General features: G+C 34.9%; 1 pseudogene; it reads right to left on the bottom strand.

Annotated features, from left to right (window-relative positions):
- Positions 1-824: 824 nt before the first annotated feature.
- The window catches only part of LOC111542711, a 37068-nt pseudogene continuing 10699 nt past the window's right edge, over positions 825-27193 (bottom strand).

Consider the following 27193-nt stretch of genomic DNA (forward strand, 5'->3'; position numbering starts at 1 on the left):
GGAAAGCCTGCAGGTAAACTACCCAAAGTGTATTGAATTTTAATCTCTTTCACTGTCTATGTAAAAGAAAACATGACTTTACAAATCTGGATTTTTAAGTTCAATAGCAATCATCATTCTTTTTCCCCTTTTGAAATATGTTTTCATAAGGTACTTTTTATTATTTTTGGTTTGGAGGCTCACTACACCACAGCAGAAGAGCAGCAGAACAGCAGCAGAACAGGATAGACTCCCATTTGACTGAGCAGGAAACTGAAGCTCAGAAAAATGAACTGAATTACTTAATATGACAAATAAGTCATAGAACCGTGTAACAATTCTGGGTTGTTGATATTTATCTTAATGCAATAATATTCCATGCTGCCTTCAGCCTGTCTTAAAATCAATCAGGGAAGCCTGACTCAGGTAGTAGTTTGGTGAGTTACCACTCACCAGTCTGTTTCAGTGGTTCCCAAACTTGAATGCATATCAGAAGACTCTGGAGGCCTTGTTAAAACAGGTCTGATCTCCACCCCCAGGATTCCCGAGTCAGTAAATCTGGAATGAATCTCAGTAATCTGCATTTCTAACAAGTTCTCAGGTGATGCTGGGATGCTGGCTTGGTGTCCACACTTGGAAAACTGCTAGTCTGTTGGACAGAATGACTTCAAATAAAGGAGAAGCAGATGTCAGAGAAATAATATACAAGCTGGAGACTGACCACAGTCCACACCGCCAAGCTGAAGAGCAGCTTTCATAGACATAGAACAACATATGCAGCTTCCATTTATTGAGTACTTACCAGAGGCAGGCATTGTATTAAAAGCTCTACACAACTATCCTATTTAATGTTGCTTCTCTCTAGTATGAATTTGCTTATGTCTAATGAGATGTGAGAACCAGCTCAATGTTTTGCCACATTCTCCACATTTGCAGGGTTTCTCTCCAGTGTGAATTCTCTCATGATTAGTCAGGTCTGAGAAGCACTTAAAGGTTTTGCCACATTCTTCACATTTGTAAGGTCTCTTTTCCATATGAATTTTCTTGTGGTTAATAAAGGTTGAGGGGTGGGTAAAGGCTTTGCCACATTCTTCACTGATGTAGGCTTTCTCTACAGTATGAATTTTCTTATGTTTACTAAGGACTGAGAACCACTTAAAAGCTTTTCTACATTCATTACATTCATAGAGTTTATCTCCAGTATGAATTATCTTATGTTTAGCAAGGTCTGAGAACCACCTACAGGCTTTGTTACATTCTTCACATTTTTAGGGTTTCTCTCCAGTATGAATTCTCTTACGAATAGTAAGGTCTGAGAAGCACTTAAAGGCTTTGCCACATTCTTCACATTTGTAGGGTCTGTCTCCAGTATGATTTCTGTAGTGTTTAAGAAGGGTTGAGGAGCAGGTAAAAGTTTTGTCACATTTTTCACATTTGTAGGGTTTCTCTCCAGTATGAACTCTTATGTTTAGTAAGGTTTGAGAACTTTTTAAAGGCTTAGCCACATTCTTCACATTTGTAGTATCTCTCTGCAGTATGAATTCTCCTTTGTCTAGTAAAATCTGAGAACAACCTACAGTCTTTGCCATATTCTTCACATTTGTAGCATTTCTCTGCTAAAAAATTTATGTTCAGTGAAGATTGAGCACAACTTAAAAGCTTTGCCACATTTATTACATTGACAGGTTTTTCTATGCATAGTTGACAAACATCAGTAAAGGCTATTATAACTGCTTTTCTGCCCCCTTGCAATTACCCACACTTCGGTAGTTTTTCTTTAAATGTAAATTACTAAGGTCACAGCTTCTGTATTTTCTCAGAATCACCTTTTAAAATGAATCTTTTATGTCATGCTCTGGCAATATCTCTGGAGTAAAATGAAAAGAGCCAGCCGGGTGTTTGGCTATTGTCTCCTGTCTCTTCAAATTTCAGGGCTCTTTTCTTTGTTCCAGACAGGTAATCAAGCCTGGCTTAAAGATAGCAAGACCCAAGGTGACCAGTTCTCTAACATCACATCCCTATACAAATGTTGCTGAACAGAGTCCAGGCATTCCCACTCTTCTGAGGAGAATTCTATGGCCACATTCCTGAACATTAACACTCTCACTTCCTGGCCTCCAGTTATTCCGCCGTCCTCCCTATGGATCTCTCAGTACCTTCAGGTCATGGGATAACAGGGGCTATGATAGAGTCACCAAGGAGCTCCTGGAGTGGAGGAGATAGAACAGTAGAGATGGGAACTGGGCTCAGATCCTGGGAGCTAGGAGAGAAAGTGCTTCTATTTATTAAACCTCTCATTGTGATTATGCATTGTTTTCCTAATTTCATTTAGTTGTCTCTCTGCATTTTCTTGTATCTCTTTGAGCTGAAGATAATTATTTTGAATTCTTTTTCAGGCAATCTATATAAGTCCATTTCCTTGAGGTCAATTATTAAAGCTTTATTAGTTTTCTTTGGTGGTGTCATGTTTGCCTTAATCTTTGTTATCCATGTAGCCTTGCATAAATATCTATGTATATGAAGAAGCAAACTTCTCTTAGAGACCTATAGACTAGTTTCAACAAGTTAAAGTACTTCCCTGTAAGGTCTCTGGGCTGGTGAAATTGACTCTGGGATTGTAGGTGAACAGGATTAAATCCAGATATTGTGGCTGATGCTGGGTCCACAGTGGAGACCACAGTTGGTTGGCCTATTCCTAGGGGCCCTAGTGAGTGTGGGTTCTACCTTGTTGCTGGGTGGGCTATACTGTCTTCAGGATCTTGGTCTTTGGGGCTTGCCCTAGGATGAGTGTCCTTTTCAGAGTTCAGATATTAGGCCTCTTACCAGGTATGCCTATGGGTATATTGGCTTTTCATGAGTCTCTGGGAGGGTTTCCCTTGGGTAATTAGTTGAATTCCTGAGTTGTCCATACTACTCCAGTCCATGGCTGAGATGAGCTACAACTGAGACACAGGGTTGTTTCAGGTCCACAACTGAAACTGAGATTTTTCAGGCCCGTCTTCAGGGGATAGGCATGTCTCCCAGTCAGTCCCTGGGTAGACAGGCCTGCTCTTAGTCTGTAGTTGAGAGAGGATGCAGGCAATTTATAGGGCTGTTTCAATATCCACAGTGTTACTGAGGTCAAGGTGTCAGCCTGAAGGAGCACTAGCGAATGTGCTTTTTTTTCAGGTCTCTAGAAGGCCAAACTGGTCTTAGTTCTCAGACAAGAGGGCCAGTTCAAAGATCCAGGGGTGTCTAATGAATGACTGAGGGACATAGCTTGGCAAGCCTGCCACAGGGACTCAGATAGGTTCATATCCTAACAGGACACTGGCTGGGTAGAACTGCTTCCAGACCACAGCTTCAGGGGACTGAAACCAAGCTTCAAGGATAAGTCAGAAGCTGCCATGGGATTCATGTTGGCAAGCTAACTCAGTGGCAACTGCCAGTGAGACTCCCAGCAGTTCCCTGTACGAGCAGAATTGCTCCACCATCACAGATGAGAGAGGCTGGAGCTGATAGGTCCTTTTCCAAAACTTCTGTTTTGAATACTGTCCTGAGGTGTCTCCTAGGAGTTTCCTGTGCCTGCAAGGTAACTCTGGCGTTGCAACAAAGGGATGCTGGAGCTGAGACAGGTCTCCTTTAGGGTGTGCTGTGGGATGAAGGTTACCACGCCTGTCCAGTTGGCACAGATAGGCATGTCTCCCGGAAGTTCCCTGTGCTTTTGTGATAGCTCTCTGACTAGCAAGGGGGCTGTGGAGCTGAGACTAGGCCCCTTCAGGATCTGCTGTGGGACAGAGGCTGGCAAACCTGTCCCAGTTGCACAGATGGGTCCTTATATAAGCAATATTAAGCTGAGACTGCTGCAGAGTGGGGCTAGAGCCTAGTTACAAAAATAATTTTCAAGTCAACTGCCAAGACCAATATTGAACACATGAGCCTTTCTGCCGAGGAACTATTGTGACTACTTGTGGACTCCTTGGTAACATTTGGTAGCAGGCTCAAGGCCAAACTAGACTCTAATCAAGCCCTTCAGGAAAGGGGGGTGTTTCCAGGTTTGAATCCAGAAACATAGTTAAAGAATCTATTACCTGGGTGTGGGTCCTCACTCTCAAAATTACCCCCTTAGGTCTTGGACTCCATGAGGTTTTCACAACCTGCAGCCTAAATACTAAAGCTTCCACAAAGAGACTTTGGTCTGTGGAAGAATGCAGAATTATTGTTGTCGTGCAGTAATATAAGCAGTTGATCTCCTGTTCTGCCACCTTGCTAGCATCATTTCAACAATGCCATTAAAAAAAAAAAAAAAGATAAAAGTCATATAATTCTAGCCCCACAGCATTTGCTACTTTAATCAGATATTTTGAATAAAACTAATTAAATATTTGCCAGAAAATTTATTTCATATGGATTGAATGCACATAAGGAAATGTTTAAAACAATTGTTTTAAGAATGAAAAATTGATATTTAGACAATTAATGCATCTATATGACAGACCTGGAGCAGTTACTGTGTGCTGCTAAGGTTTCTAACTCTAGATGCAAGAAACGGTACCCTTGTGCTTTCTGTTTGTCTAGTTGTGGCAAGATTGAATGAGGAATACAGGGAATAAACATGGAAAGAGAATTTCTGCAACTCAGGAATAACCTTGGAAACAGTGAAGAGACTGTTTTACTCCAAAGAATAACCCGAAATTTGAGTTTATGTGAGAAGTGTTAGAAAATGTCCCCTACCACCCACACCTGGTAGATTATAACAAAACTAATTAAAAGCAAGCCAGGGAAGGAAGGAAAAAAAGGAAGAAGGGAAGGAAGGAGGAATCAGGTGGGAGGGACGGAGGCAGAAAGGAAGAAAAAAAAAGAAACTTCCAGTTCTAAGGTATTACATTAGAGATAATATGCCAATTACGGTATTATCAGGCCATATACAATAGACAAAAATTGACCTAACACCAATATTTCTCCAATTTTAAATAATTTGAAAACTAGGAGTCATGCATATGCCATGAGTATCAAGCTTAGTGTTTGCTTGAAGAAAGTATTCAATAAATGCTTTTCCTGCACTAAAATCTCCCTTTATCTTTATCCATCCATCATATTTATCCATTTTGAGGGTGTTTTTTTTATTTTTATTTTTTTCTTTTTGACAGTACAGATCTTAGTCATCTTTAAAGAAGAACACATCTATCTCCTTATCTTTGTTACTTACAGATAGACTACCTCTTGAACTCCTCTCCTACTCACCGGATGTATTAAAATGTTAATGTATATTCTCCACTAGTATTTTATTATCACTTTACCCCTGATTATCTGTGGTCACCTCATCTTATTAAACATATTGGGTAGCATAATAGGAATCTTGGAATTTATTTTTTTCCTAAGCATACCATTTCTAACTACTTCAAAGGAGATACTTCATGGCTAGTGTTCAATGATAAGCTTTTACTAGCCAATTCAAATCATTTTAAAATGCAGGTTTTCTATGAAAACTTCACAAACTATTTTTAATAAACTTACATAAGCCTGTTATTCAAAATCATTAATATTTTATTAAGTTGATGGAATATCAGTTCTAGTTTATTAACATGCTCTCTGAGATCAACTAGTTTTACTCACCTAGGTATTATAATTTACTTCTTTAGTACTACATTAAATTTACTAAACCTTATAAAATGCTCTGAGCTTCTTAAAGAAGCCTTAACTACAAATTATATAGCTAAAACCCAGCAAATTATAATTGCATTTGTAAGAAAATTTTAGCTTTGCATTAATCAAATATCCTTTATAAAGTTTTTTTTTTTAAACCATTATAGAAAAGAGGAAACCAAACTCTCTCAAACACATGTGAAAAACATATCCACTCATTTAGTAATCCAAGAAATGCAAATTAAAACTCAATTAGATTTTATTTAAAAACTACCAGATTAACATTGAAACAAATCAGAAACTGCCAATTGCAGGTGAAAATGTAGATAAAATATGCACAAACTAGTACATTTGAGGACATTAGGTAGAACATTTTAAGTTATTTATATTCTGTAATGCATCATTTCAATTTTATGTATATGTAATCCAGAATAGTATTTGTTCATATGTACCAGAATACATGTACAGATGTATTCTTGGCAGTTTTTTTTCTTTCAAATTAGTCTAAAACTGGTTATGTTCACCAAGCTTAGGATGAGTAAATTTCGTTATAGTCAGGCAACATAAAAATATAGATTATAAAAACAAATAGTGGTATTCAACAATATGAAATTACCTTACAATGTATAACACAAGAAGCAAGGTACATAATTATGCATAGTATGGGTTAAAACCAAGCAAACCAAAGCAGTGTTTTGAAATGGTGAATGCATATTAAAATAAATAATGGAAATATCATAGAGATGAGAGTGATTATTTCTGCAGAAAGTAATATTTGGGAGAGAGACACACAGAAGATTTAAGGGCACTAGAAATGTTCTCCTTTTTAAAAAGGTGACAGTTAAATGGATTTTTATCAATACTTAACTAAGCTACACATATATTTTATTTATTCTTATGTGCCTATAATACTTCTCAGAATAGTAAAAATCAATCTAACTCCCATTTTATGTAACACAGTATAGAACAAAAAATCAAAACAAAATTAAGAATATAGAGAAAAAAATTGGTTGGCTTGTTTTCCCAGGATCTCAATGAAACATCTATTAGCTAACTCTTCCTTGGCTTAGTGCAAATTTATAAAAGGCTTAACAAATGACTTCTATAATAAAGAGACAAGATACCTGAATAGCCACAGCACAGACAATTTAATTGGGTTTCATTAAGATTGATTATATTGGCATATATAGTTATATAATGTGGCATATGATACTCAGACTATCAGGCTAGTAAATGACTTCAGTATTGACCGTGGCTTTTGGAAATTAGGTGATTAGTGATTTAAAAGAAAATGGAAATAAAGTAAAAGAAAATGGAAGACAAGTAAAGGAGCACTTGGAAAATTTCTGTGTAGTCATTGTAAGATATTAATCTGTACCATTTTTTTCTTACATTTAGGTTATGTTCTAATTCTTTTAAATGAGTTTAGACGTTGCACAGGTGTTCCAATACTCTTTTCTATACAATCCATAAAAGACTTTTAAAAATATTATTATTCCTGGAGCCCAAATTACTGGTACTCTTTTCTTTGTATTAGTTTTATAGGTCTTGTTCCACAGATAATCAGTGTCTACCAACCAAACAAAGACTTCCTTAGAAATCCATGAATGATTCATTCCTAAATGAAGAAACAATTTATCTTTAAAATACTATAAACAAAATTCAAAGTGACATTTAAGTCAATTTGTCTTTTGTACTTGTTTAAGCCACTGCAATTTGTAAATTTCTTGTGGAATAACTATATCTAAAGGAAGAAGTCATTATACTGTAAACCTTTTGCAAAGCATCAATTAAGAAAAAGTGTGTCCTTCATGTAGCACATGTAATCCATTTCCTACATACACTTAGAGCAAATAACACATGTTAGTATACATAAGCTGTAGTAATTTTCTTTCTATAAGTTAAATTCATGCTAGCTCTTTTAATCTGAAAAAATGTTCTATTACAACATGCACACACACACACACACAAAGATATTATTCAACTGTATGATGGAATGAATAATGCAAATAGTCTCATGTAAAAGACACTTATAAATGCCAAATAAAAGCATTGTAAATATCCTCTTAATTGCCTGAATGAGCTCACAAGAGAGTAACAGAAATCTCCGGGGATCAAAAATGAAGAAGCTAAAAATTAAAATGGTTAGTTGAAAGTGAATCTAAATTTGGAATTTGAACTAATCTATGTATTCTAGAATTTTGATCTTGATGATTGCATGGATATAGAAATTAAGGGCTTAGTGGGGATAGGGCGTGGGGATTCCATAAAGAAGTCAAAAATCAGAACTGAAACTGAAATGCCAGAATAATGCCAGAAGAGGGATATCATAAGAAAAAAAAAAAAGTATGCCTATTGTGAGCTCCAGATGGAGAATATATACCCATGCAATTACAACCAAAGATCTGCTTTTTCATGAGTTTGTCTAATTTTATACTTTGAAGATACTTGGGATGTCAAGCAGGAACAAAGGCAACTTAGCAGTAAAATGATTATATAAAATTCCTACATATAAAGCATATCAAATATTGATACACAGTAAAAAATAAGTTCAGACAAAAGTAAATATGCTACAACAAAGGAAAATGAGAAGCTTACACACCCAGAATCTTTGGAAGATGGAATCTTTGGATATAGAATATAAAGTATATATCAAAAAATTTATTGGAATAAAGATAAAAATAAAAATGTAAAAAGGAAGAAAAGATGAGAAACAAGCCCCCCAGAACAAATAGGCATATTGTTTAGATTATAAAAAAGAACCTCTGGAAATTATAAACAGTATTATGCAAATCATACATGCAATGGATAGATTAAATAGCTTAGGTAGAGATAATGGAAACATTAGTAAACTCAAACATGCATCAGATTGGCACATAGAAGAAATTTGAAAATTTTGAAAAATGAAATTAAAAATCATTGAATATAGGCAGATAAAAGGAAGAAATGGCATCCAAATAGAAAGAGAGAAAGTCAAAGTAACTCTGTTTGTAGATGACATAATTAGAAAACCTCATAGTTTTGGACCAAAAGCTCTGTCAGCTGATAAAAAGTTCAGCAAAATTTCAGGATAAAAAATCAATGCACAAAACTCACTGACATTCCTCTACACCAACAACAGCCAAGCCAAGATCCAAACCAAAAAGGCAATACCATTCACAATTGTCACAAAACGTATAAACTACCTAGGAATACAGCTAACTATGGAGGTGAAAGATCTCTGCAATGAGAATTACAAAACACTCCTCCAAGACATCAGAGAAGACAAAAACAGATGGAAACCATCCCATGCTCATTGATAGGAAGAATCAATATCATTAAAATGGTCATACTCCCCAAAGCAATGTACAGATTCAGTGCTATTTCTATAAAATTAACAATGCCATTTTTCACAAAACGACGAAAAAACACTATTTAAAAACTCATGGAATCAAAAAAACAAACAAACAAAAAAACAAAAACAAATAGCCAAGGCAATCCTAAGCAAAAAGAGAAAACAACAACAACAACAACAACAACAACAACAAAAAACAGGGAGGCATTACATTACCTGACTTCAACCTATCCTACAGGGCTACAGTAATGAAAACAGCGTGATACTAGCACAAAAACAAAAACAGGCACTCAGACCAATGAAACAGAACAGAGAGCCCAGAAATAAGGCCACACACCTGCCACCATCTGGTCTTTCACAAAACTGACAAAGGCAATGGGGAAAAGACTCCCTATTCAATAAGTGGTGCTGCTATAACTCGCTAGTCATATACAGAAAATTGAAGATGGACCTCTTCCTTATACCATACACAAAAATAAATTGAAGATGGATTAAAAACTTAAATATAAATCCCAAAGCTATAAAAATTCTGGAAGACAACCTAGGCAATACCATCCTGGACACAGAAATGGGCGAAGATTTTATGACAAGACCCCAAAAACAAGCACAACAAAAGCAAAAATTGACAAATGGGATCTAATTAAACTTAAAGGCCTCTGCATTTCAAAAGAAACTATCAACACAGTAAACAGAAAACCTGCAGAATGAGAGAAAATTTTGCAAACTATGCATCTGACAAAGGTCTAATATCCAGCATCTGTAAGAAATTTACAAGGAAAAAAACATTAAAGTGTGAGCAAAGGACATGAACACTTTTCTAAAGAAGACACTTTTCTAAAGAAGACACACATACAGCCAATAAGCATATGAAAAAAAAGCTGAATGTCACTGATCATTACAGAAATGCGAGTCAAAACCACAATGAGATTATCATCTCACACCAGTTTGAAAGGCCTTTATTTGAAAGTTAAAAAATAACAGATGCTGGTGAGGTTGTAGAGAAAAGGGAACACTTAATTCACTGTTGGTAGGAGTGTAAATTAGCCTAACCATTGAGGAAAGCAGTATGGCAATTCCTCAAAGAGCTAAAAGCAGAACTCCATTCAACCCAGCAATCCCATTACTGGATATTTACCCAGAGAAATACAAACCATTCTACTATAAAGACACATGCACAGGTATGTTCATTGCAACACTATTCACAATAGCAAAAACATGGAATTGACCGATATGTCCATCAATGGGAGACTGGATAAAAAAATGTGGTAAATATACACTATGAAATACAATGCATCCATAAAGAAGAATGAGATCATGTCGTTTGCAGAAATATGGATGGTGTTGGAGCTTTTACCCTTAGCAAACTAATGCAGGAACAGAAAACCAAATACTGCATATTCTCACTTATAAGTGGGAGCTAAATGATGAGAACTTAAGAACGGAAAGAAAGAAACAACAGACACTGGTATCTATTTCAGGGTGGGAGGTGGGAGGAGGGAGAAGAGCAGAAAAGATAACTATTGGGTACTGGAATTAATACCTGAATGATGAGATAATCTGTACAAGAAACACCTGTGACACAAGTTTACTTATATAACAAACCTTCACATGTACCCCAAACCTAAAAATTTTTTTTTTTAAGAAAATAATACTAATAGTAGTTTCAGAAAAATGGACAAAAAAATGAAAAGAGTATTTAAAGAGAGTAATAATTTTCCAGAACTGGTAGAAGATAATGATATATAATATATAAAAAAGTACAATGAATACCTGACAAACATTTATATGAATGGAAATAAAACTTCAAAGAAGTACCAAAGACAAAAACAAGATTTTAAATTAGCCATAACGGAAAGGTAGTTCAAACAGAAATGTGTGATGATTAGATTGGCAGAAGACTATCAATAACAAGAATAGACAATAACAAGAATAGCGGAAAACAATCTTAAAAATGCAGAGAAACTACAACTGCCCATCCAGAATTTTATACCCACTTAATATTCTTTTAAGAATAAAATGTTAAATGGTAGTAATTTAGACACCTATTGAAAGTTAATTAACCCTTACTAAATAAACGTTCAAAGTATTTGCTTCATAAGAAATGTAAACTAAAATAAAAGAAGAATCAAAATATAAAATGGAATGGTGAGGAAAGGTATTGGTAAATATGAATTCAATCTAAAAATAATATAGAATGTAAACAATATCCAAAAATATTGGGAATGGCATGTAATATGTAAGTAAAATACTAGAGAAAACATGTAAGAAAGAAACACTTCTTAGAAATTCCACTGTTCAGGCTGGGCATGGTGGCTTCTGCCTGTAATCCCAGCACTTTGGGAGGCCGAGGTGGACGGATCATTTGAGGTCAGGAGTTTGAGACCAGCCTGGCCAATATGGTGAAACCTCGTCTCTGCTAAAGGTACAAAAATTAGCTGGGTGTGATGGTGCACACCTGTAATCCCAGCTACTTGGGAGGCTGAGGCAGGAGAATCGCTTGAACACTGGAGGCAGAGGTTGCAGTGAGCCGAGATCCTGCCACTGCACTCCAGCCTGGGGGACAGAGTAAGTCTCCATCTCAAAAAAAAAAAAAAAAAAAAAAAAAAAAAATCCCATGTCCGAGGGCCTCCCATACTTTTTGAGATTAATAGAACTACTGGTAAATTTAGATGTATAGATAATACACACATAAACATGCACACATATATAAAATGTAAGTGTGTTAGGCATAAATACCTACAATTTAAAAAAAATTGATTACATAGTTTAAATACCATTAGAAGAGAGAAAAAAGAATACAAAAACATTAAACCCAAAGAAGGCAGTAAAGGATATTAAGAACAATAACAGGGTCACAGGATGCTACAAAATATAGTTCTTTTTTCCTTTTCTTCTCTTTTTTTTTTTTTTTTCTTTTGGTTGGAGACAGGGTCTCGCCTTGTTGCCCAGGCTAGAGTGCATGGTGCCATCTCAGCTCACTACAGCCTCTCCCTCTGGCTCAAGGGATCCTTCCACCTCAGCTTCCCAAGTAGGTGGGACTACAGAAGTGTGCCACCACACCCAGCTAATTTTTAGTATATTTGTAGAGAGAGGGATTCTCCATTTTGTCCTGGCTGGTCTTGAACTCTTGAGCTCAAGAGATCCACCTGCCTCAGCCTACCAAAATGCTGGGATTATAGGTATGAGCCACTGTGTTTAGCCCAAAATAAAGTTTTGATAATACATTAAAAGGATTCATAATTGTGATAAATGCAAATAGTTTACAGTTGCTAGTTAAAAGGCAAAAATCATAGAATTAAAAAGAAACCAGCATTTTGCTATTTGTAAACATAAACCATAATGGCAAAGACTGACTGAAACTAAAGAGACAAAATTATGCTAATTAAATCATGATGAAGATGTGATATAGCCAGATTAAAACTAGACACAGTGTAATTTTAGGTAGAATCATCACATTATAATAACATACACAATTTGGGGCACTCGTTATAAATGTTATTAGCGTATGATCTTTGAATCTCTTGATTTTTTGATACATATAACTAATGTAGTTTCAAAATACATAAAGAAAAAATAGACATAATTCAATAAGATATCGATAAATTAGGCATCAAGCTCACTAGTATCAAATAAATAAATAAAATTGGTCACATACTAAAAGTTAAAACAAGACCCAGGGATTATGAAGGACTTGTTTTACAGACCACATTCTGCTATCAAAATTCCATTAAGTTAAAAATGTGTAACAAGATGACTGGGAAAAATATTTTCAAAAGCAAACATGAAAAATAGTAGAATAACTTGTGGTTCAAAGTAAAATAGTGTAATTAGAGAATTCACCACATGATTTTAATTTTTATAAAACAAAAGAAACTCTTAGCAAATTAGGAATAGATGTGAGTTTTCCAAATTTAATTGCATGTATCTTCCAAAAATCCATCAACAAACAGTCACAACCTGATTAAAGTGTTCTTTTAAAATCAGGAGTGAAAAGACATGTTTGGATGTTTTCATTACTATTTTTCAGCATTTTATTTGAGGACATATCTAGTGCAAAAGGACAAGAAAAAGGAATAAAAATAATAAGAAATAGAAAAGAAACCTCTAATTATTTACAGATATTTTTAGAAAATAATTAGACTATAGACAAATTATTGGAATCCATTAGGTCAATGTGTAACAAACTGTATCATTGTTATGCAAATAAATTATTGGTCACTCAGAAGCAAAAATAGAGGAAATATAATAGAAGAAAAATAGCATTTAGAAAAGAAATGGAAATATTAAATTTTTATGAATATCTAAATTACATATGCAAGATATTTTTGAAGAACAATATAAAATTTTATAGATAGGCATTACAGAAAAACAAGAAGAAGAAAGAAGCAGGAGAAAGAGAGGTTTTCTATGCCATGAATGTAAACACCCTAAATCTTGTTTTAGGAAAGATTTTAAAAACCACACTCCTAATTAAAAAGAAGGCGAATAAAACCTGATAAATATGACCATGTTTCTGTGTTTCTATAAATAGCAAATAAGGAAGAAAAAATTACCAAGAAACTATGAGAAGATATTTACACAAACATAAAAACATAAAAACTTTCAGTGTTCATATATTAATAGGTAAGTATCCCAAATATAACAAGTGATGTATTCAATAAAGACAGATGTACTTCCTCTACAACATAGCGATTCTTTTCCTAGGTATATGCCCAAAAGAAAGATCTGCTTATGTGTGGAAGTAGACATGCATAGCAATATTATAGCGACATTGTTTACAAGATTGAAAGAAATGGGAGAAAACCAAAATGTCCAATGCCAGAAAAAGTTTTGATGGAAATGTGATGTAATAGTATAATGAAATGTAATAATTAATAAAAATTATGAAGTTAGCTATCACAAAGATGAATGCAATCAAGTTATTAACAGAAATAATAAATTGTTCAAAACTATTATAATTGTTTTGTACCTTTTACAATCTTATTTTAAAACCTATAATACAAAATTATAAATGTTTATAGATATGTACATGTGTTTTAAAAATTTAAAAATATGTATAGAAATGATTTAATGATAATTTCCTTTGTGCAGGGAAGAATGAAGAGGAAAGGAAATGAGATAGGGTGTACTAAAAGACTTTCAATGTTTTAGGTGTGCTGTATATCTTAAGCTAGTTGGTGGAAAGTGAATGTGTATAATTTTTGTATACTCTGGCATTTCTTGAAAAATTCGTCATATAAAGTAGAATATTTTTTAACTTAAAAATCATTAATGTCAACTTAGGGAGAAAATGATTTTTAAAAAGAAATGACAATATTTATTTACATTATAATAAAATTCTATGATGTATCTAATAATAGAATGAAGAGATTTACATCTGCCTCTGTAGTCTCTTTGCTGTCAAATTGTAGTGATGACAGAAACTGAATATTGCCTGATATCTGAACCATAATGAGCATGATTTTGAGTTTAAAAAGGTAACACTCTGGGTTTTTAAATATAAAATTATTGGTGATTATAATGCTTTTCAAATCAATATTAAAGTTAAATAGGAATATTTATTTAGAAATAACATATTTCCAACTGTTTACTCTTAACTCTAGACTTGTCCAATATTCAATTTAATAAAGTGTATACACTACTTATGAGTGATGTATCCGAGATCATCTTCAACCATTGTCTGCTTTATAATATATGTTCCCCATGGGTATTATCTCTGTGCAATTCTTTTGATTTATGGAGAAAATAGAATATTATACACTGTTGTTTTCAGAAAAGTTAAATCTAGCATAGAGCAAATGACTTAGCAGAAAATATTACTACCACTAAAAATAAGTATATCTGCCTGAAGTATTTTTTATTATTTGCCCAAGTTGTCATTTTTAATCTCTTGCAGTACTACCACCACCCCAACAATCCTCTCCAACCGTACACACACACACACACACACACACACACACACACACACACATACACTCACTCCAGACTTGACATTTTCCTGCAGTCTGTATCCCACGTTCTACATTACCCATCCATAATTTCCTTTTCTACAAGAATGGATAACCAATTCTCAAGTCCATCATCTCACTATCTACAAGGACCACCTTCTGCACTAATTCTAAATCTCAATTGCAATGATTACTTTATTTGTTATCCTTATTAGATCTTTTATAATCTTATTGGGAACTTAAGATCAACAAATGATTTTGTTTTTCATTATTTTCTCTTCACACCCAAATTTTTAGAATAAGTTTTATATGTATACACACACACACACACACACACACACATACATATACACACACACATCCCATTTATTCTCTTTAATTCTACAACCACCCTCCTATCAAACCTAAATCCCAACACTTTACTGGAAACGTTCTCATAAATCAATCAACATCATGTCACCAAATCCAATGAATGTTTTTCATTCTATATATTCCTAGAATTATCAAAAATTATTAAACATAAACAACCTTATATAAATGTATAGCCCAGTGACAATTTTAATGGCACAATACATTTTTGTATATCACTTTATCTCAGAATGCTATTTCCTTATTTTGTCCACTGAATCGCAACTCTCACGGTCATCTCTTTTATACTGTTTTTCCAGGAATTGGGTTGGTGTCAAAATCATTGTCATTTTTGCCATTAAAAGGAATAGCAAAAACCACAATTATTTTGGCACCAACCTAATATATAATGACTTCTACAATTTGAGTAAATATTGGCTGCTATGTTTACCATTCGTTGAGTTTTTTTGATTTCTGTGATACTGCAATTTCCTGATTTTCCTCCTATTTCAATGGGTCATCCTCCTCTGTCTCCCTATAGACTCTTCCTCCTGTACTGGATCATAAATGGCCATAAAAGATAGAATTCCTTAAAGCTTTACCCCAAATTATCTTTTTCCCTTAGGCTAATCTCTCTACTTAGATGATATTATTTGCCCTAATAACTTCAGTTATGAACAATATGCTATGAACATCAACATTTTAATGTCTAATCTGAACTTTCCTTCTGAGGCATCTCCATTTTGATGGCTTAGATGAATATTTACTTATTTCTAAAAGGCTTGTATCTACCTCAAAACCCCTTCCTTCTCTGCAAATCTGGTCAAAGAATAATTGGGTAGAACTTCAAAAGAATGTTAGCGACATGCCTTTAAAAGGCTTAACATATTTATAATTTTTGAATGACACATTTCCAAGAATTTTAAAATGTAAGAAAATTTCAAAGAATTCTTATTAAAGCAATAGTCATATATAGATACATTGTAAAAGTTACCTAGTATAGTTTATGAAAACTTGGAACATCCTAGTCCTCATTATTATGTATTTGGCATACATAGACTGAAAAATAGTAAAAAAATTAGACATATAGAAAAAATATGCTAAAGTGTACAACGTGCATTGTTAACTGAAAAAGCAGTGTTGAAATGAGTTTACTTTAATTATAAGAACAGTGAAATTTTCTGTACATACAAAGTGATACATAAATATAGCAGTGAAGAGAGAAATATGATGATAGAAAAAGTAGATGATAAACACAAATCTGATTTGTTTTAATAACCGTTTCTACATTTATGCATTGTACTCCTTAAACCACTGTAGTCATTATGCATTAGGTACTCCTTACACAACTATAGTCTCTTTTTTCAATGAATACAGGAAAGTCAGTCATTTACTTTTAATATAAAGCTATTTTGTTTGGGCAAAAGAATGTTACCCCTCCACTGAATACTCAATTTATAAAATGCATCAAGAAGTTAATGAGTTTTTACTTTGTGAAATATTTTTCTAATTTCTCTGTGGTTTAAAAGACAAATAAGAGAGGATCCTTTACCTTTCCCTCTTGAACCAACACTGAAGAAGCAGTTTGTTTCTTTCTTTTAGACATGAATGTAGATCTGATGCCAAAAACTTTTGATTATTAATATGAATCAAACGTACCCTCAACAGTCAAAGGAACACTGCATTGTGAATATCAAAATAAAATATTACTTTATTATATGCAGGCAATTATGAAATTGAAGATGACAACTCATTTATGTGTATGTGTCTAATATTTTTTGAGAAAAATTATTGCTTTGTTAGAATTATTTTGACCACTACCATATACAGTCTATATATGAAAATTTCTAAATTGGATTACTCATACTGACACATTGATATGTTTTGAAAATATTTTCTCATCCTTTGCCCTCTATTAATTTAATGAGATTTTCTAGTCTTCTGAAATTAACTAGTTGAGTATAATTTTAAATAATTCATTTCAAATTTACTCACAAAAGTCATAATTGTGACATTAACAGAGATGATCATAATAAAGGTGCTATGTTTGTGGGGGAATTTTCTATGTTTTTTTTTTTTTGTCTTTCTTGAAAGATGACCAAATTCAGAAAAAAAGAATCAGGTACAGCTACTATAATCGCCTGTGTCCAGACATTCACAGTATGTTTACCCATGCTCCTTTCTATAGGCTCATTCAGACTAGCATTACTTGAAGCAAAAATCTGTATTCTGCATTGAAAGTCAGTGATAGGGAACTAATGTCAAATTTGGTCTAAATTTCTCTTTTCTCTATCTCTTTGATTTCTCCTCTTACTGCATATGTGACATGATTGAATGTTTTTCTTGATTTTGAATTAGCTTATGGGGATCTCCTCTTGCTTGTGTCATTCAATAATAGATGATAAAAATATTCACCTACCTAGCACAAGAAGGGCGAGCTTTATCCACAACAGTCACTATTTATTGCTACTTGTGTTAAAATCCGATCTCTGAGTGCATCAGTGCTGTTATCATTCCTACTAATTATCTTATGTTGAATGCATTTTTAATGATTCCAGACTTTTCTTCTAAGCAAATGTTCCTTGAACAGTTTCACTTACTTTTTTCTAGTATTAGACTGCTTACATAAGTTGGCACCAATTTGTTAGGTTATAAAACTAGGTACTTTGCTGGAACCAATTTTATATTAGCATAAAACTTCAGCATACTCAGCCCTGAGTGTTTCCCCATGGAAAGGAAGTAGCCTTTCTTACCATTTTATTGCTTCATTCATCAGCATTTTATTTGGAAATTGAAGTTTCTTTCCGTGGTTGTCTTTTTCTATGCTAATAAGCTACAAGCCAGTGTTGCCCAAGAATTGTGTAGCCCTTCAGGGTTAATTTCAGAAGCAAAGTAATTCAATTCCCCAGCAATTCCCTGGAAAAGATAAGTACAGGACAGGATTAGTGCAGACATAAAAGCAAGCTTTGAATATTCCTTCTGAGGTAGCTACTCACATATTTATCTCCACCCTTAAACCTTAATTACAAAGAATGTTAGAAATAATGGCAATATCATCACTTATACTTGTTGCTAGAGTCACAGTATATACGCTGTAAAAGCCCTGTTGCGAGGTAACCCAAGTTGGTTCTTTACCTCAGAGGTGAGATAATTGTCTATCTACTCAAACTAATTATTGACCATTATATAATTTACACTTTAAAAGTAAATACAAAGTCTCACAATAGTTCACAATATTGATGAAAAATGCACCTATTTTCACCATTAACACCATATCAAGTTTTTATGATTAAATTTAATATTATCTCCTTCTCTTCCATCTTTTCCTCTCTTACATAATAACTAAAGTGGGATTATTAAGTTCAAAAAGTATTATACTCCTTGTAAATTTTATGAAATAAAGAGAGGGGCATTTGCCCTTTGATCTGTGGTCTCTCACATAGTGCCACCATATTGTAGATACATCACATATACAGGCCAAATACTAGAAATAGTTTACTTCTATGTCACCTTTTGCTATGACTACTTAAAATAAATGTGAAAATTTCATTAAGTAAGCTATATTTTCTTTTTACTGTGAAACAGTCCTATTTGTGTGTGTGTGCATGTGTGTGTTGAAATTTTCCTTTCAGACATGAAGCATTATTTTTCAGATGACAGAAAAAAAAAGTCAAAACCTCCAAACAGGGCACAAACTCCCTTTATGTCAGATTAAGATATCCATGAGAATATAGTTCTATTTAATACAATATTATAATAGTAAACTACACTTTAAGAAAATAATACATTATCACCTTTGACTTTAATGAGTCTAAAATGTGATGTTTGTCAAGGTATTAACTATGCCTCACTTCCAATATTCTAAAATTAACAGTGAATGTTCAATACAAATATGGCATAAAACAGATGTACCACCTCCCCTGGTCATCCTTCAGTGATCTCATCATTTGGTTTTCAAAACAATGGAATCATAATATACACGTTTGATACATGTGCCATCACAGATGTGGCATCACAAATCTGCCATGAGGACACTACCTACTTTTTTCTTCTATTCTTTAATACTGTCATATTATTCAAATAAGTAAATCACATACGAGCATATCTGCTTACAAATGAAGAGCATCTTTCTAACCCTCTCATATCATTTAAGTTAGATGTCTTATGTCTTTTAATTAAGCTGTAGGCTATTAGTCAATTGGACTTTTATCCAAAATTGGTAAGGGGAAACATTTTTTAGAACCCTAATATTTTTAAAGTTTTACTACAGAGAATAAAAATACACAAAAGTGGGGAGAAGAATGAAACCCATGTACCCATAATCTAGTAAATTATTTTCTATTGCTGCTGTAAAAAAATTACTACAAACTTCGTGAGTTCGAACAACACAAATTTATTGGTCTCACTGGGCTAAAATTATAATGACGGCTACATTCCCATTGTGGATGCTCTAGAGGAGAGTCTGTTTTCTTGTCTTCCCAGCTGCTAGAGGCTCTCTGTATATTCTTTGGCTTACTGTGCTGTTTCTCAAACTGCAAAGCCAGCAAATGTCAGACCAAGCCCTCTTCCTGCTGCCATCTCCCTGGTGCTCTCCCTTCTGCCTCGGTCATCCACATACAAAAGACCCTTTTGATTACACTAGTCCTACAGAAGTCATCCAGGATAACCTCCCCATTTCAAGGTCAGTTGATCAGTGAATTTTTATCTGGAACCTTAATTCCCCCTTGCCATATAACAAAATATGTTTACCTTTTTCTGACATTAGGGCTTGGACATCTTTGGCAGGGGAGGGAGGGTCAGTTTTCTGCCTTCTATACCTATTATAATTACCAGCATTTTGAAATACTGTTTCATCTCTCCCTCTTATCCAAATCACAGACTTTTTTGTTTCTTTACTAGTTTTTTAAAATACATCTCATACTTCACATCACATCACCAATAAATATGTCTGTGTGTATCTCGATGGATAAGGACATTTGTTTAAACATAGCCAAAGCAAAGTAACACCTTAAAAAATAAACAATAATCCAATAATATGATTTAATACATTACTTCTAAGGCTTTCTAATTCTTTTACAAATGTCTGTTTTACAATTTTTGATGGAATAGGGACCAAAACAAGATTCACATATTTTAATTGGTTGCTGTGTCTCTTAAACCTCCTTTAATAGTTGATGTTACATAATTGTATATTCTAGAACTTTCTAAACTCTAAATTTGACTCATAACTTCATAGCATAGTTTAACGTGAATCTCTATACTTCATATTCTCTATAAACTGGTAGTTAGATTTAGGAATGTTTCCCCTAAGAATACATTATTATAGTGTGTGCAATTTATAGCGTATCACATTGGCTAATACATACTGGGTGATTTCCCCATTTTAGTGAATTTGAGAGCGATTATTCAGGAATTGTCATCTGTATTAGGGTTCTCTAGAGAAACAATAGGATATATATATATATATGGTATATTATATATGTTATATATAATATATACATATATTTTCTGTGTGTGTGTGTGTGTATGTATGTGTGTGTATGCATATATATATATAGCAAACTTAGGAGCAAGGAAGCCAGTCTGAGTCCCAAAGCTAAGAACTTGGAGTTTGATGTTCGAGGGCAGGAAGTATCCAGCACAGGAGATAGATGTAGGCTGGGCGGTTAAGCCAGTCTAGTCTTTTAATGTTCTTCTGCCTGCTTTTATATTCTGGTTTCACTGACAACTGATTAGATGGTGCCCACCACATTAAGGATGGGTCTGCCTTTCCCAACCCACTGACTCAAATGTTAATCTCCTTAGGCAACACCCTCATAGACACACCCAGGATCAATACTTTGCATCCTTCAATCCAATCAAGTTGATACTCAATATTAACCATCACAAGTTCATCCCCTGTCAACTGGAACCCATACACATCTCCTCAGATCATACATAATATTCAAAAAAGGCAATAATGTCATAATGATGCCTAACATAATATATCATTCGTACAACTGGAAAACACACCAATCCCCAAACTGAATGCTATTACATACAGTTAACGATAACCAAATACTGATATTAAGTCAATAAATCTTATGTCACATGATAAAGGAAAAAGGAAACAAAATGAAGATACTTTCTTAGTACAAGTGTGTACATGCACAAACATGTTTTTCACAAAAGAAGGAAATACTTGTGACAGTTACAGTCCTTCTTTCTGCAGCTGTTCACGTGGTCATAGCTGGTATTGATGACTACCTTCTTCCACCCATTCTGTATTCCCTTTGCCTTCAGCAAGCACTTCAGCAGATTGTGACTTTTTCCCAGTGGAGTGACCCAAAAATGCTAAGCACTCTACTTCTAAGTATGAAGAGCACTGATAGTCCTTGGCATGAACTGTTTAGAGAGTTATGAAAAATAAGTACATTTGACACTCCTGATTCACTGCTTGTGAGAGGCAAGGAGTTTAGTGACTCTATGCATAATACCTTTGACTATATGTGGAGAATCAAGGAATATAATGAAGTTGGTTGTTTGCTCCTAAGTTCACTGGATAAAGTGATGAAAGGAAAGGATGTAGTCAGGGATTCTACCATTCTATATCCCAGCTTCAGAAGCAGATACTGAGCCTCAAATCTGCTAAGATTGTCCTGAGTGAGAGTCTTATCTCTTGCAGAGAATGAATTGAAATTGTCAAAAATCAGACACAAGCTATTATCACGCAAGTGGCTGCCCTGCAATGGAAGGAGCATGCACAGCCTCACCAGATGTCTACTGTTAAAGTGAGGCCAGTGATTGGAAAAGAATGGGACCCTAAAATGTGGAATAGGGATGTATGGGAGGACCCTGATGAAGCTGGGAACACTGAGTTTGTAACCTCAGATGAAATTTTTTTGCCAGAAGGAACAGTTTCCCCATCCCCAGTAGGGGCAATATTCCCTCCTGAACCCATGCTGCCATCAGCCTTTCTATCTTTGTCTGAGGATATAAACCCTGCGCTGCCTGAGGCAACAGTGATGGCCTCCCCTGAGGCAGTTGCCAGGCAAGATAATGTTGATTCACTTCCGGAGTCACCCCCAACACCCCTGTTTATTTCTAGACCTATAACTAGACTAAAGTCTGGGCATGCCCCTAGAGGTGAGGTTGAGAGTGTGGCCCATGAGGAGGTGCACTACACTCAAACTGCTTGAGTTTTCTAGTTTACATAAGCAGAAATCTGGAGAACAGGCATGGGAATGGATACTAAGGGTATGGTTTAATGGTGGAAAAACCAGAGTTGGATCAGGCTGAATTTATTGATTTAAACCCCCTGTGTAGGGGTTCTGCATTTAATATTGCAGCTTGGGGAGTTAAAATTGGTTATAATAGTTTATTTGCTTGGTTAGCTGAAATATGGATTAAAAGGTGGCCCACTGTGAGTGAGCTGGAAATGCCTGCTCTCCCTTGGTTTAATGTAGAGGAAGGGATCCCAAGGCTTAGGGACATTGGGGTGGTGGGGATTAGTCACTTTACACCTACTCGTCTTGGCTAGGAGGGTTTGGAAGATATACCCTTGAAAAATGCCTTGTGAAATAGATTTGTGAGGGCAGCACTACATCTTTGAAGAGCCCTGTAATTCCTCTGTATGTCAGATCTAACAGTGGAAACCACAGTCACTCAACTACAAAATGTAAATACAATGGGAATAATTGGATCCTGAGGTAGCAGGGGCCAAGTGTCAGCACTCAACCATCAAACGCAAGGTGAGCATAACTATGGGAATGGACAGCAGAGGCAGAGCAGCAATCAGAATAGTCTGACTTGTGTAGAGCCCTGACATTGGCTAATTAATCATGATGTTGCTAGAAGTGAAATTGATTGGAAGCCTAATGCATTACTACTTAATTTATATAAGCAGAAAACTTCCAGGTTGAATAGACAAAATCATAATTTGAATTATAAAAACAGAATCACAGCCCATCAATCAAGTTCCAGACTTGAGCCAGTTTACAGACCCAGAACCCATTGAATGAAGGGGAGACTGGGTCCCCTCGAGGAAGGACCCCACTACAATACCAACAATTTATGCTGTTACTCTTTCTCCCATCATTCCCCAAGGAGACCTCTGGCTTTTTACCAGGGTAACTGTGCACTGGGGAAGGGGAAATTATCAGACATTTCTGGTACTATAAACACTGGCTCTGAGCTGACATTGATTCTAGGGAAGCCAAAACGTCATTGTGGTCCTCCAGTTAAAGTAGGAGCTTATGGAGGTCAGACAATTAATGAAATTTTAGCTCAGGTCTGATTTACAGTGGGTCCCCAGGCTCATCCTATGGTAATTTCCTCAGTGGCAGTGGCATCCAAAGCTTTTTGGATGTGAATCCACTAAGCTGGTGCATACTTAAAATAAACAATCCTCCTGTTCTTCATATTCATCTCTCCGGTCCTCAGTTTCCACAACACCAGAATGCATAATTGGCATAGGCATACTTAGCAGCTGGTAGAACACCCACATTGGCTCCCTGACTGGTGGGGTGAGGGCTATTATGGTGGGAAAGGCCAAATAGAAGCCATTAGAGCTGCCTTTACCTAGAAAAATAGTAAATAAAAAATAATATTGCACCTCTGGAGGGACTGAGATTCGTGCCATCATCAAGGATTTGAAAGATGCAGGGGTCATGATTCCCACCACATCCCCATTCAACTCTCTTATTTGTACTGTTCAGAAGATAGATAGATCTTTGAGAATGACTGTGGATTATCGTAAGTTTAACCAAGTGGTGACTCCAGTTGCAACTGCTCTACCAGATGTGGTTTCACTGCTTAGTCAAATTAACACATCTCCTGATATCTGGTGTGCAGTCATTGACTTGGCAAATGCCTTTTTTTCCATTCCTGTCCATAAGGCCCACCAGAAGTAATTTGCCTTCAGCTGGCAAGGTCAGGACTATACCTTTATCATTTTACCTCAGGAGTATATCAACTCTCTGGCTTTGTGTCATATTCAGAGATACCTCGACTGCTTTTCACTTCCACAAGATACCACTGCAAGATAGATAGATAGATAGATAGATAGATAGATAGATAGATAGATAGATAGATATAGATAGATATCTCCTATATGGGAGTTTGTTAAGGAGTATAACTCATACGATCACAAGGTCCCACAGTAAGCCACCTGCAAGCTGAGGAGCAAGGAAGCTAGTCTAAGTCCCAAAGATGAAGAATTTGGAATCCAATGTTTGAGGGCAAGAAGCATCCAGCAGAGTAGAAAGACGTAGGCTGGGAGCCCAAGGCAGTTTAGTCTTTTCATGGTTTTCTGCCTGCTTTTATGTTCTGGCCATGGTGGCAGCTGATTAGATGGTGCCCACCTAGATTAAGGATGAATCTTTCTTAGCCCACTGATTCAAATGTTAATCTCCTTAGGCAATACCTTCACAGACACACCCAGGATCAATATTTTGCATCCTTCAAAGCAATCAAGTTGACATTCAGTCTTAACCAACAGATCATCCTAATCTATCCATTATAAAGTTCTGCACAGCCATTCACCTAATTACTTAAACAGTGGTCAATAATGGTTTCCTACCTATTTTGAGATTACCTTTCAGGAGCTTCCTTTAATATCATACTTCTTCAGTGCTCTATGAAAATTAAGGTACTCATATATCACAGGGATTTAACTATTGAGAACATGCATGTACATTGATACCTGACCAACTTACCTGTCTACAGAAATATAAGGTTTTCTTAGCTTATGTCTCCACTATCTGCCATGTTGACATTAGTATTTTCATCTCTCACAATTATGTTGAATGATATATGCTCAAAAAATCAAGTGGCTGATTATCTTTACTAATATTATAGTGTCAGAATTTCCATGTTGTATGTGATTAAATATATAGTGAATTTTTGTGTTTTTTAGCAGAATTTCCATAGACACTGGATACAGACAGTTCCCTAGACAAATATTACCCTTATTTATAATATATTATTTAATCTCCTTTTAAGATATCATTTTCATTTCCTTTATTTAAGAAAAGTGGGGAATGACTGTGTGTTTTTTCTCATTTCTATCTAAAATAGATTAAGATCTTTTACTCTATACCAACAGTTCCAGTCACATATTCTAATTATTTAATTGGCATAAGTACTATACATTAAGTTGTATAATTAGGACATGTAATTAAATAAAAGTTGAGATGCATAATTAGCATCCAGAATATCTATGTTTATGCATTACTTTTGGTAGCAAATGTAATGATAAATCATTTTTATTAAAATATCGGAGTTTTAAAAGTCTTATGCTTTGGACACTAATCACTTCATGAGTTTAGTCATCAAATCTATGTTTCAAACTGCCTCAGGGAGAAACAGATTTGTCATTTCATTTTATAAGAGTACTCCTAAGCAGGAATGTATTAATGCAATGTTTAATCTTATAATATTTTTATGAACATGTTATAATAGTCCTTGGAGAATTGTTGTATTTTGCTCTCCTATTCTTCAGTCTTAATTACAGATGCTATAATCTATAAGGTCACTAATCAAACATTTTCAATAAAAATTTTGAAATCTATTTGGTGAATAAATTACTCTTTTAAGAATTATTTATATGAAGAAAGAATAAGCCATATTTTAACTACATATTCCAAACACTGAAAACATATTTTACCCATGTGCAAGTTCACAATTAATGAGTAAAGCATTTTTGACTGATGTTTTATGAATCTTTCAAATGTCCATACTTAGTATGTTTTCTATTTGAACATTGTCTTAGTCTGTTTTGTGCTGCCACAACAGAATACCTGAGACTGGGTAATTTTTAATAAACAGAAACATATTTTCTCCCAGTTCTGTAGGCTTGGAATTCCAGGAACAAGGCAACAGCATCTGGTGAGGGCAGTATAATTGTGTCATCACATGGCAGAAGGCAGAAGAGCAAAGAGACAAAAGAGGGCCAAATTCACCCTTTTATGAGGCATTCATTTCACCCATGAGGGTAGAACCCATGCCTTATTACCTCCCAAAGGCCCCACAGCCTAGCACCTCCACACTGGCAACAAAACTTCAACATAAGTTTTGGAGGGCACAAACATTCAAACCATTAACAACCTTGTATTATTCATTTCAGAAATACTGTAGAAGTCATATTTCATTCTTTGTGAATATGAAACACTTCAAAGGTTCTCTTTATCACAGCTCATTTAAGTATATGTAATACTGTACTTGATACTTCTTCTATGACATTTGCTTTGTTCTAACATTAGCAATCATTCCTTTCTACTAATTTATAAATTTCCTAAGAGCTTCCATATTATTCTGTTTTGAAAGAATCTAAGTATAGTGTGTGTCCAGAACATAATATGAAAAAATCTTATGACGTTGATTTTTTTAAAACAAGAAATAGTCCAAATAAGGCAATTGACAAAAGGCATTTTAAAATCAACATTTTAATAGATTTATTATTAAATTCCACAAAATTCTCAATTGCCTTATTTTCTTTCTCTGTATCTCTCTCCTCTCCTCTTTCTGTCTCCCTCTTTCTCTCTCTCTCTCTTTCTGTCTCCTCTATCTCTGTCTTTCTCTCTCTCTCTCTTTCTTTTCCTCCTCCTCCCCATCTCCCCACCTCCCCACCTCCCCCCTGCCTAGAGAAAACACTCTAAAGAAAGAAAGGGAATGAGGAACATAATCTATTTAATAGCAAACTGAGAAGGCTATGTTTATATTCTGTGACTCAGGTCTGTATGCACTTTCACCACTTTCAATTACTCTCTGAACATAGTCTCTAATTATTTGCAGGCATCTAAAGTCAAGCTGGACTGTGCTTACAAAACAAACTGTAATACTATTTTCTGAAATACAATTTCAACTCCAGAACAAATTATTCTTGTTCCCATCCCATTTTATATTCTCCCTTCACTTATCACCATGTAAAATTATCTTGCTACTTTTTGCTTGTTTTATAGCAGTTTAGTAGTTTACTTAC

Source organism: Piliocolobus tephrosceles, chromosome 4, assembly GCF_002776525.5.
Source record: "Piliocolobus tephrosceles isolate RC106 chromosome 4, ASM277652v3, whole genome shotgun sequence".
Classification (NCBI taxonomy): domain Eukaryota; kingdom Metazoa; phylum Chordata; class Mammalia; order Primates; family Cercopithecidae; genus Piliocolobus; species Piliocolobus tephrosceles.